A 12,424-nucleotide genomic window follows, 5' to 3' on the forward strand; every position below is an offset into this window, starting at 1 on the left:
AGTACATGGTAGCTGGGTGATCATTGCATGATCAACACGTGAGCAGTGCATGATAGGCACGTGATCAGTGCATGATCACTAACGTGATCAGTGCATGATCACTCAGGTCATCAGTGCATGATCAGCCACGTGATCGCTGCCTTATCAATTACGTGATCAGTGCATGATCACTCACGTGACCAGTACATGTTAGCTACGTGATCATTGCATGATCAGCCACGTGAGCATTGCATGATAGCCACGTGATCAGTGCATGATAAGTCACGTGAACAGTGCATGATAAGTCACCTGATCAGTGCATGATCAATTACATGATCAGTGCATGATCAGTCACGTGACCAGTACATGGTAGCTATGTGATCATTGCATGATCAGCCACGTAAGCAGTGCATGATAGCCACATGATCACAGCATGATCAGTCACGTGATCAGTGCATGATCAGTCACGTGATCAGTGCATGATCAATTACTTTACCATTGTATGATCAGTCACGTGACCAGTACATGTTAGCTATGTGATCAATGCAGGATCAAACACGTGAACAGTGCAGGATAGACACGTGATCATTGCATGATCAGCTACGTGAGCAGTGTATGATCAGCCACGTGATCAGTGCATGGTCAGACACGTGAACATTGTATGATCAGCCGTGTGATCAGTGCATGATATCCAAGTGATCAGGGCATGATCAATCACGTGATCAGTGTATGATCAGCCACGTGAACAGTGCATGCTCAGTCACGTGATCAAGGCCTGATGAGCTGCTTTATTCGTCTCTGCTCACCTGCTTGACAATTGCCGGCTGAGCTGCACGATTCCTGCCTGTCATCTGCTTGACAATTGCCAGCTGTGCTGCGTAATTCCTGCCTGCTCATCTGCTTGATTATTGCCAGCTGATCAGCATGATTCCTCACAGCTGAGTTCCATGACTATTGCCTGCTGACTGTTTGATTCGTGCCTACTCAGCTATTTGTTTCTTGCCTCCAGAGGCACATGATCAGTGTATGATAGCAAACATGATCAGCGCATGATCAGTCACATGATCAGCGCCATTAAGTCAGGTGATCACTACATGATAGTCATGTGATCAGTCCATGCTCAGTCACGGTATCAGTGAATGCTGAGCCACGTGATCAGTGCGAGCACATTAACATAATCAGCCCCTTTCAGGCACATGATCACTGCATGATAAACACGTGATCAGTGCGTGATCAGCCACGTGGTCACTGCATGCGTATTCACGTGTCAATGCATGATAACTACGTGATCAGTGCATTATCGGTCACATGATCATTGCATGATTAGTCACGTGATCAGTGCATGATCAGCCACGTGAGCAGTGAATGATCATGCACAATATCAGTGCATGCGCAGTCACGTGATTAGTGCATGATACCCAGGTGATCAGTGCATGATCAGTCACATGATCAGTGTATGATCAGCCACGTGAACAGTGGGTGCTCAGTCACGTGTTCAGGGCCTGCTGAGCTGCGTTATTCCTCTCTGCTCACCTGCTTGAAAATTGCCAACTGAGCTGCATGATTCCTGCCTGTCATCTGCTTGACAATTGCCAGCTGTGCTGTGTAATTCCTGCCTCCTCAGCTGCTGGATTATTGCCAGCTGAGCCGCATGATTCCTCACAGCTGAGTTCCATGATTATTGCCTGCTGACTGTTTGATTCGTGTCTACTCAGCTCTTTGTTTATTGCCTCCAGAGGCACATGATCAGTGTATGAGAGCAAACATGATCAGCGCATGATCAGTCACATGATCTGCGCCATTAAGTCACGTGATCACTACATGAGAGTCATGTGATCAGTTCATGCTCATTCACGGTATCAGTGCATGACAGGCACATGATCAGTGCATGATATCCACGTGATCAGTGCATTATAGCCACGTGATCAGTTCATGATTAGGGCGTGATCTGTGCATGACCAGGCACGTGATCAGTGTATGATCAGGCAGGTGATCAGTGCATGATAGCCACGTGATCAGTGCATGATCAGTCACGTGATAAGTGCATGAACAGTCACGTGATCAGTGCATGATGATCCACGTGATCAGTGCATGATCAATTTCGTGATCAGTGTATGATCAGTCACGTGACCAGTACATGGTAGCTACGTGAACATTTCATGATCAGCCACGTCAGCAGTGCATGATAGCCACGTGATCAGTGCATGATCAGTTTTGGGAGCAGAGTATGATCAGCCACTTGATCAGTGCTTGATAGCCACGTGATCAGTGCCTGATCAATTACGTGATCAGTGCATGATCACTCACGTGACCAGTACATGGTAGCTACGTGATCATTGCATGATCAGCCACGTGACCCGTGCATGATGGCCAGGAGATCAGTGCATGATCAGTCACATGAACAGTGCATGATATGTCACCTGATCAGTGCAGGATCAATTACATGATCAGTGCATGATCACTTACGTGACCAGTACATGGTAGCTACGTGATCATTGCATGATCAGCCACATGAGCAGTGCATGATAGCCACGTGATCAGTGCATGATAAGTCACGTGAACAGTGCATGATAAGTCTCGTGATCAGTGCATGATCAATTACATGATCAGTGCATGATCAGTCACGTGACCAGTACATGGTACCTATGTGATCATTGCATGATCAGCCACGTAAACAGTGCATGATAGCCACATGATCACCGCATGATCAGTCACGTGATCAGTGCATGATCTGTCACGTGATCAGTGCATGATCAATTACGTTACCATTGCATGATCAGTCACGTGACCAGTACATGTTAGCTATGTGATCAATGCAGGATCAAACACGTGAACAGTGCAGGATAGACACGTGATCATTGCATGATCAGCTACGTGAGCAGTGTATGATCAGCCACATGATCAGTGCATGGTCAGACACGTTAACATTGTATGATCAGCCACGTGATCAGTGTATGATCAGCCACGTGAACAGTGCATGCTCAGTCACCTGATCAAGGCCTGCTGAGCAACGTTATTTCTCTCTGCTCACCTGCTTGACAATTGACGGCTGAGCTGCACGATTCCTGCCTGTCATCTGCTTGACAATAGCCAGCTGATCAGCATGATTCCTCACAGCTGAGTTCCATGACTATTGCCTGCTGACTGTTTGATTCGTGCCTACTCAGCTCTATGTTTATTGCCTCCAGAGGCACATGATCAGTGTATGATAGCAAACATGATCAGTGCAGGATCAGTCACGTGATCAGTGTATGATCATCCACGTGATCAGTGCACGTGGAGTCATGTAATCAATGCATGATAGCGCTGTGAACTGTGCATGATCAGTCACGTGATCAGTCCACGATCAGACATGTGATCAGTGAATAATAGCCACGTGATCAGTGCTTGATCAGTCCCGTGATGAGTGTATGATCAGCCAAGTTATCAGTGCAATATAGCTACGTGATCAGTGCATGATCAGTCACAGATCAGTGCATGATAGCCACGTGATCAGTGCATACAATTACGTGATCAGTGCATGGGCAATCACGTGATCAGTGCATGATCATTTACGTGATCTGTGCATGATCAGTCACGTGACCAGTATATGGTAGCTACGTGATAATTGCATGACCAGCCACGTGAGCAGTGCATGATAGCCACGTGATGTGTGCATGATCAGTTACGTGAGCAGAGTATGATCAGCCACGTGATCAGTGCATGAGTGCCACGTGATCAGTGCATGATCAGTCACGTGACAGGTGTGTGATCAGCCACGTGAACAGTGCATGATCAGTCACATGATCAGTGCATGATCAGCCACGTCATCATTGCATGATAGCCACGTGATCAGTGCATACAATTAAGTGATCAGTGCATGATCAGTCACATGACCAGTACATGGTTGCTACGTGATCATTGCATGATCAGCCACCTGAGCAGAGCATGAGAGCCACGTGATCAGTGCATGATCAGTCACGTGATCAGTACATGATCAGTCACGTGAACAGTGCATGATCATTTATGTGATCTGTGCATGATCAGTCACGTGACCAGTATATGGTAGCTACGTGATCATTGCATGACCAGCCTCGTGAACAGTGCATGATAGCCAGGTGATGTGTGCATGATCAGTTGCATGAGCAGAGTATGATCAGCCACGTGATCAGTGCATGAGTGCCACGTGATCAGTGCATGATCAGTTATGTGAGCAGTGTATGATCAGTCACGTGATCAGTGCATTGTCAGACACGTGAACAGTGTATCATCACCCATGTGATTAGTGCATGATGTCCAAGTGATCAGGGCATGATCAATCACCTGATCAGTGTATGATCAGCCACGTGAACAGTGCATGCTCAGTCACGTGATCAGGGCCTGCTGAGCTGCGTGATTACTGTCTGCTCATCTGCTTGACAATTGCCAGCTGATCTGCGTAATTCCTGCCTGCTCAGCTGCTTGATTATTGCCAGCTGAGCAGCATGATTCCTCACAGATGAGTTCCATGATTATTACCTGCTGACTGTTTGATTCGTGCCTACTCAGCTCTTTGTTTATTGCCTCCAGAGGCACATGATCAGTGTATGATAGCAAACATGATCAGCGCATGATCAGTCACATGATCAGCGCCATTAAGTCACGTGATAACTACATGAGAGTCATGTGATCAGTTCATGCTCAGTCACGGTATCAGTGCATGACAGGCACGTGATCAGTGCATGATATCCACGTGATCAGTGCATTATAGCCCCGTGATCAGTTCATGATTAGGACGTGATCTGTGCATGACCAGGCAAGTGATCAGTGTATGATCAGGCAGGTGATCAGTGCATGATAGCCACGTGATCAGTGCATGATCAGTCACATGATAAGTGCATGAACAGTCATGTGATCAGTGCATGATGATCCACGTGATCAGTGCATGATCAATTTCGTGATCAGTGTATGATCAGTCTCGTGACCAGTACATGGTAGCTACGTGAACATTGCATGATCAGCCACGTCAGCAGTGCATGATAGCCACGTGATCAGTGCATGATCAGTTTCGGGAGCAGAGTATGATCAGCCACTTGATCAGTGCATGATAGCCACGTGATAAGTGCCTGATCAATTACGTGATCAGTGCATGATCACTCACGTGACCAGTACATGGTAGCTACGTGATCATTGCATGATCAGCCACGTGAGCCGTGCATGATGGCCAGGAGATCAGTGCATGATCAGTCACGTGAACAGTGCCTGATCAATTACGTAATCAGTGCATGATCACTTACGTGACCCAGTACATGGTAGCTACGTGATCATTGCATGATCAGCCACGTGAGCAGTGCATGATAGCCACGTGATCAGTGCATGATAAGTCAAGTGAACAGTGCATGATAAGTCACGTGATCAGTGCATGATCAATTACATGATCAGTGCATGATCAGTCACGTGACCAGTACATGGTAGCTATGTGATCATTGCATGATCAGCCACGTAAGCAGTGCATGATAGCCACATGATCACAGCATGTTCAGTCACGTGATCAGTGCATGATCAGTCACGTGACCAGTACATGTTAGCTATGTGATCAATGCAGGATCAAACACGTGAACAGTGCAGGATAGACACGTGATCATTGCATGATCAGCTATGTGAGCAGTGTATGATCAGCCACGTGATCAGTGCATGGTCAGACACTTGAACATTGTATGATCAGCCATGTGATCAGTGCATGATATCCAAGTGATCAGGGCATGATCAATCACGTGATCAGTGTATGATCAGCCACGTGAACAGTGCATGCTCAGTCACGTGATCAAGGCCTGCTGAGCTGCGTTATTCCTCTCTGCTCACCTGCTTGACAATTGCCGGCTGAGCTGCACGATTCCTGCCTGTCATCTGCTTGACAATTGCCAGCTGTGCTGCGTAATTCCTGCCTGCTCATCTCCTTGATTATTGCCAGCTGATCAGCATGATTCCTCACAGCTGAGTTCCATGACTATTGCCTGCTGACTGTTTGATTCGTGCCTACTCAGCTCTTTGTTTATTGCCTCCAGAGGCACATGATCAGTGTATGATAGCAAACATGATCAGTGCAGGATCAGTCACGTGATCAGTGTATGATCATCCACGTGATCAGTGCATGTGGAGTCATGTGATCAATGCATGATAGCGCCGTGAACTGTGCATGATCAGTCACGTGATCAGTCCACGATCAGACATGTGATCAGTGAATAATAGCCACGTGATCAGTGCTTGATCAGTCCCGTGGTGAGTGTATGATCAGCCAAGTGATCAGTGCAAGATAGCTACGTGATCAGTGCATGATCAGTCACAGATCAGTGCATGATAGCCACGTGATCAGTGCATACAATTACGTGATCAGTGCATGGGCAATCACGTGATCAGTGCATGATCATTTACGTGATCTGTGCATGATCAGTCACGTGACCAGTATATGGTAGCTACGTGATAATTGCATGACCAGCCACGTGAGCAGTGCATGATAGCCACGTGATGTGTGCATGATCATTTACGTGAGCAGAGTATGATCAGCCACGTGATCAGTGCATGAGTGCCACGTGATCAGTGCATGATCAGTCAGGTGACAGGTGTGTGATCAGCCACGTGAAGAGTGCATGATCAGTCACATGATCAGTGCATGATCAGCCACGTCATCAGTGCATGATAGCCACGTGATCAGTGCATACAATTACGTGATCAGTGCATGATCAGTCACGTGACCAGTACATGGTTGCTACGTGATCATTGCATGATCAGCCACGTGAGCAGAGCATGAGAGCCACGTGATCAGTGCATGATCAGTCACGTGATCAGTACATGATCAGTCACGTGAACAGTGCATGATCATTTATGTGATCTGTGCATGATCAGTCACGTGACCAGTATATGGTAGCTACGTGATCATTGCATGACCAGCCTCGTGAACAGTGCGTGATAGCCAGGTGATGTGTGCATGATCAGTTGCATGAGCAGAGTATGATCAGCCACGTGATCAGTGCATGAGTGCCACGTGATCAGTGCATGATCAGTTACGTGAGCAGTGTATGATCAGCCACGTGATCAGTGCATGGTCAGACACGTGAACAGTGTATGATCAGCCATGTGATCAGTGCATGATATCCAAGTGATCAGTGCATGATCAATCACGTGATCAGTGTATGATCAGCCACGTGAACAGTGCATGCTCAGTCACGTGATCAGGGCCTGCTGAGCTGCGTGATTACTGTCTGCTCATCTGCTTGACAATTGCCAGCTGATCTGCGTAATTCCTGCCTGCTCAGCTGCTTGATTATTGCCAGCTGAGCAGCATGATTCCTCACAGATGAGTTCCATGATTATTACCTGCTGACTGTTTGATTCGTGCCTACTCAGCTCTTTGTTTATTGCCTCCAGAGGCACATGATCAGTGTATGATAGCAAACATGATCAGCGCATGATAAGTCACATGATCAGTGCCATTAAATCACGTGATCACTACATGAGAGTCATGTGATCAGTCCATGCTCAGTCACGGTATCAGTGCATGACAGGCACGTGATCAGTGCATTATATCCACGTGATCAGTGCATTATAGCCACGTGATCAGTTCATGATTAGGGCGTGATCTGTGCATGACCAGGCACGTGATCAGTGTATGATCAGGCAGGTGGTCAGTGCATGATAGCCACGTGATCAGTGCATGATCAGTCACGTGATAAGTGCATGAACAGTCACGTGATCAGTGCATGATGATCCATGTGATCAGTGCATGATCAATTTCGTGATCAGTGTATGATCAGTCACGTGACCAGTACATGGTAGCTACGTGAACATTGCATGATCAGCCACGTCAGCAGTGCATGATAGCCACGTGATCAGTGCATGATCAGTTTCGGGAGCAGAGTATGATCAGCCACTTGATCAGTGCATGATAGCCACGTGATCAGTGCCTGATCAATTACGTGATCAGTGCATGATCACTCACGTGACCAGTACATGGTAGCTACGTGAACATTGCATGATCAGCCACGTGAGCAGTGCATGATAAGTCACCTGATCAGTGCATGATCAATTACATGATCAGTGCATGATCAGTCACGTGATCATTACATGGTAGCTATGTGATCATTGCATGATCAGCCACGTAAGCAGTGCATGATAGCCACATGATCACAGCATGATCAGTCACGTGATCAGCGCATGATCAGCCACGTGATCAGTGCCTGATCAATTACGTGAACAGTGCATGATCACTCACGTGACCAGTACATGGTAGCTACGTGATCATTGCATGATCAGCCACATGAGCAGTGCATGATAGCCACGTGATCAGTGCATGATAAGTCACGTGAACAGTGCATGATAAGTCACCTGATCAGTGCATGATCAATTACATGATCAGTGCATGATCAGTCACGTGACCAGTACATGGTAGCTATGTGATCATTGCATGATCCGCCACGTAAGCAGTGCATGATAGCCACATGATCACAGCATGATCAGTCACGTGATCAGTGCATGATCAGTCACGTGATCAGTGCATGATCAATTACGTTACCATTGCATGATCAGTCACGTGACCAGTACATGTTAGCTACGTGATCAATGCAGGGCCATCCACGTGAACAGTGCAGGATAGACACGTGATCAGTGCATGATCAGCTACGTGAGCAGTGTATGATCAGCCAGGTGATCAATGCATGGTCAGACACGTGAACATTGTATGATCAGCCATGTGATCAGTGCATGATATCCACGTGATCAAGGCATGATCAATCACGTGATCAGTGCATTATCAGTCACGTGATCAGTGCATGATCAATTACGTTACCATTGCATGATCAGTCACGTGACCAGTACATGTTAGCTACGTGATCAATGCAGGGTCATCCACATGAGCAGTGCATGATAGGCACGTGATCAGTGCATGATCACTTACGTGAGCAGTGTATGATCAGCCACGTGATCATTGCATGGTCAGACACGTGAACAGTGTATGATGAGCCACGTGATCAGTGCATGATATCCAAGTGATCAGTGCATGCTCAGTCACGTGATCAGGGCCTGCTGAGCTGCGTGATTACTGTCTGCTCATCTGCTTGACAATTGCCAGCTGAGCTGCACGATTCCTGCCTGTCATCTGCTTGGCAATTGCCAGCTGTGCTGCGTAATTTCTGCCTGCTCAGCTGCTTGATTATTGCCAGCTGAGCAGCATGATTCCTCTCAGATGAGTTCCATGATTATTGCCTGCTGACTGTTTGATTCGTGCCTACTCAGCTCTTTGTTTATTGCCTCCAGAGGCACATGATCAGTGTATGATAGCAAACATGATCAGCGCATGATCAGTCACATGATCAGCGCCATTAAGTCACGTGATCACTACATGATAGTCATGTGATCAGTCCATGCTCAGTCACGGTATCAGTGAATGCTGAGCCACGTGATCAGTGCATGATAACCAAGTGATCAGTGCATGATCAGTCACGTAAACAGTGCATGATCAGTCACGTGACCAGTACATGGTAGCTATGTGATCATTGCATGATCAGCCACGTGATCAGGGCATGATTAGTCACGTGATACGTGTGTGATCAGCCACGTGATCTGTGCAATATATCCACGTGGTCAGTGCATAATAGCCACGTGATCACTTCATTATTAGTCACGTGATCTGTGTATGACCAGGCACGTGATCAGTGTATGATCAGCCACGTGGTCAGTGTATGATCAGCCACGTGATCAGTGCACGATCATTTACGTGAACAGTGCATGATCAGTCACGTGACCAGTACACGATAGGTATGTGATCATTGTATGATCAGCCACGTAAGCAGTGCATGATAGCCACGTGATCAGTGCATGATCAGTCACGTGATCAGTGCATGTTCAATTACGTTACCATTGCATGATCAGTCACGTGATCAGTACATGCTAGCTACGTGATCATTGCAGGATCAGCCACGTGAGCAGTGCACGTGGAGTCATGTAATCAATGCATGATAGCGCTGTGAACTGTGCATGATCAGTCACGTGATCAGTCCACGATCAGACATGTGATCAGTGAATAATAGCCACGTGATCAGTGCTTGATCAGTCCCGTGATGAGTGTAAGATCAGCCAAGTGATCAGTGCAAGATAGCTACGTGATCAGTGCATGATCAGTCACAGATCAGTGCATGATAGCCACGTGATCAGTGCATACAATTACGTGATCAGTGCATGGGCAATCACGTGATCAGTGCATGATCATTTACGTGATCTGTGCATGATCAGTCACGTGACCAGTATATGGTAGCTACGTGATAATTGCATGACCAGCCACGTGAGCAGTGCATGATAGCCACGTGATGTGTGCATGATCAGTTACGTGAGCAGAGTATGATCAGCCACGTGATCAGTGCATGAGTGCCACGTGATCAGTGCATGATCAGTCAGGTGACAGGTGTGTGATCAGCCACGTGAACAGTGCATGATCAGTCACATGATCAGTGCATGATCAGCCACGTCATCAGTGCATGATAGCCACGTGATCAGTGCATACAATTAAGTGATCAGTGCATGATCATTCACATGACCAGTACATGGTTGCTACGTGATCATTGCATGATCAGCCACGTGAGCAGAGCATGAGAGCCACGTGATCAGTGCATGATCAGTCACGTGATCAGTACATGATCAGTCACGTGAACAGTGCATGATCATTTATGTGATCTGTGCATGATCAGTCAGGTGACCAGTATATGGTAGCTACGTGATCATTGCATGACCAGCCTCGTGAACAGTGCATGATAGCCAGGTGATGTGTGCATGATCAGTTGCATGAGCAGAGTATGATCAGCCACGTGATCAGTGCATGATCAGTTACGTGAGCAGTGTATGATCAGCCACGTGATCAGTGCATTGTCAGACACGTGAACAGTGTATCATCACCCATGTGATTAGTGCATGATGTCCAAGTGATCAGGGCATGATCAATCACCTGATCAGTGTATGATCAGCCACGTGAACAGTGCATGCTCAGTCACGTGATCAGGGCCTGCTGAGCTGCGTGATTACTGTCTGCTCATCTGCTTGACAATTGCCAGCTGATCTGCGTAATTCCTGCCTGCTCAGCTGCTTGATTATTGCCAGCTGAGCAGCATGATTCCTCACAGATGAGTTCCATGATTATTACCTGCTGACTGTTTGATTCGTGCCTACTCAGCTCTTTGTTTATTGCCTCCAGAGGCACATGATCAGTGTATGATAGCAAACATGATCAGCGCATGATCAGTCACATGATCAGCGCCATTAAGTCACGTGATCACTACATGATAGTCATGTGATCAGTCCATGCTCAGTCACGGTATCAGTGAATGCTGAGCCACGTGATCAGTGCATGATAACCAAGTGATCAGTGCATGATCAGTCACGTAAACAGTGCATGATCAGTCACGTGACCAGTACATGGTAGCTATGTGATCATTGCATGATCAGCCACGTGATCAGGGCATGATTAGTCACGTGATCCGTGTGTGATCAGCCACGTGATCTGTGCAATATATCCACGTGGTCAGTGCATAATAGCCACGTGATCACTTCATTATTAGTCACGTGATCTGTGTATGACCAGGCACGTGATCAGTGTATGATCAGCCACGTGGTCAGTGTATGATCAGCCACGTGATCAGTGCACGATCATTTACGTGAACAGTGCATGATCAGTCACGTGACCAGTACACGATAGGTATGTGATCATTGTATGATCAGCCACGTAAGCAGTGCATGATAGCCACGTGATCAGTGCATGATCAGTCACGTGATCAGTGCATGTTCAATTACGTTACCATTGCATGATCAGTCACGTGATCAGTACATGCTAGCTACGTGATCATTGCAGGATCAGCCACGTGAGCAGTGCACGTGGAGTCATGTAATCAATGCATGATAGCGCTGTGAACTGTGCATGATCAGTCACGTGATCAGTCCACGATCAGACATGTGATCAGTGAATAATAGCCACGTGATCAGTGCTTGATCAGTCCCGTGATGAGTGTAAGATCAGCCAAGTGATCAGTGCAAGATAGCCACGTGATCAGTGCATGATCAGTCACAGATCAGTGCATGATAGCCACGTGATCAGTGCATACAATTACGTGATCAGTGCATGGGCAATCACGTGATCAGTGCATGATCATTTACGTGATCTGTGCATGATCAGTCACGTGACCAGTATATGGTAGCTACGTGATAATTGCATGACCAGCCACGTGAGCAGTGCATGATAGCCACGTGATGTGTGCATGATCAGTTACGTGAGCAGAGTATGATCAGCCACGTGATCAGTGCATGAGTGCCACGTGATCAGTGCATGATCAGTCAGGTGACAGGTGTGTGATCAGCCACGTGAAGAGTGCATGATCAGTCACATGATCAGTGCATGATCAGCCACGTCATCAGTGCATGATAGCCACGTGATCAGTGCATACAATTACGT

Source organism: Bos javanicus, unplaced genomic scaffold (genome assembly GCF_032452875.1).
Source record: "Bos javanicus breed banteng unplaced genomic scaffold, ARS-OSU_banteng_1.0 tig00001692_1, whole genome shotgun sequence".
NCBI lineage: Eukaryota > Metazoa > Chordata > Mammalia > Artiodactyla > Bovidae > Bos > Bos javanicus.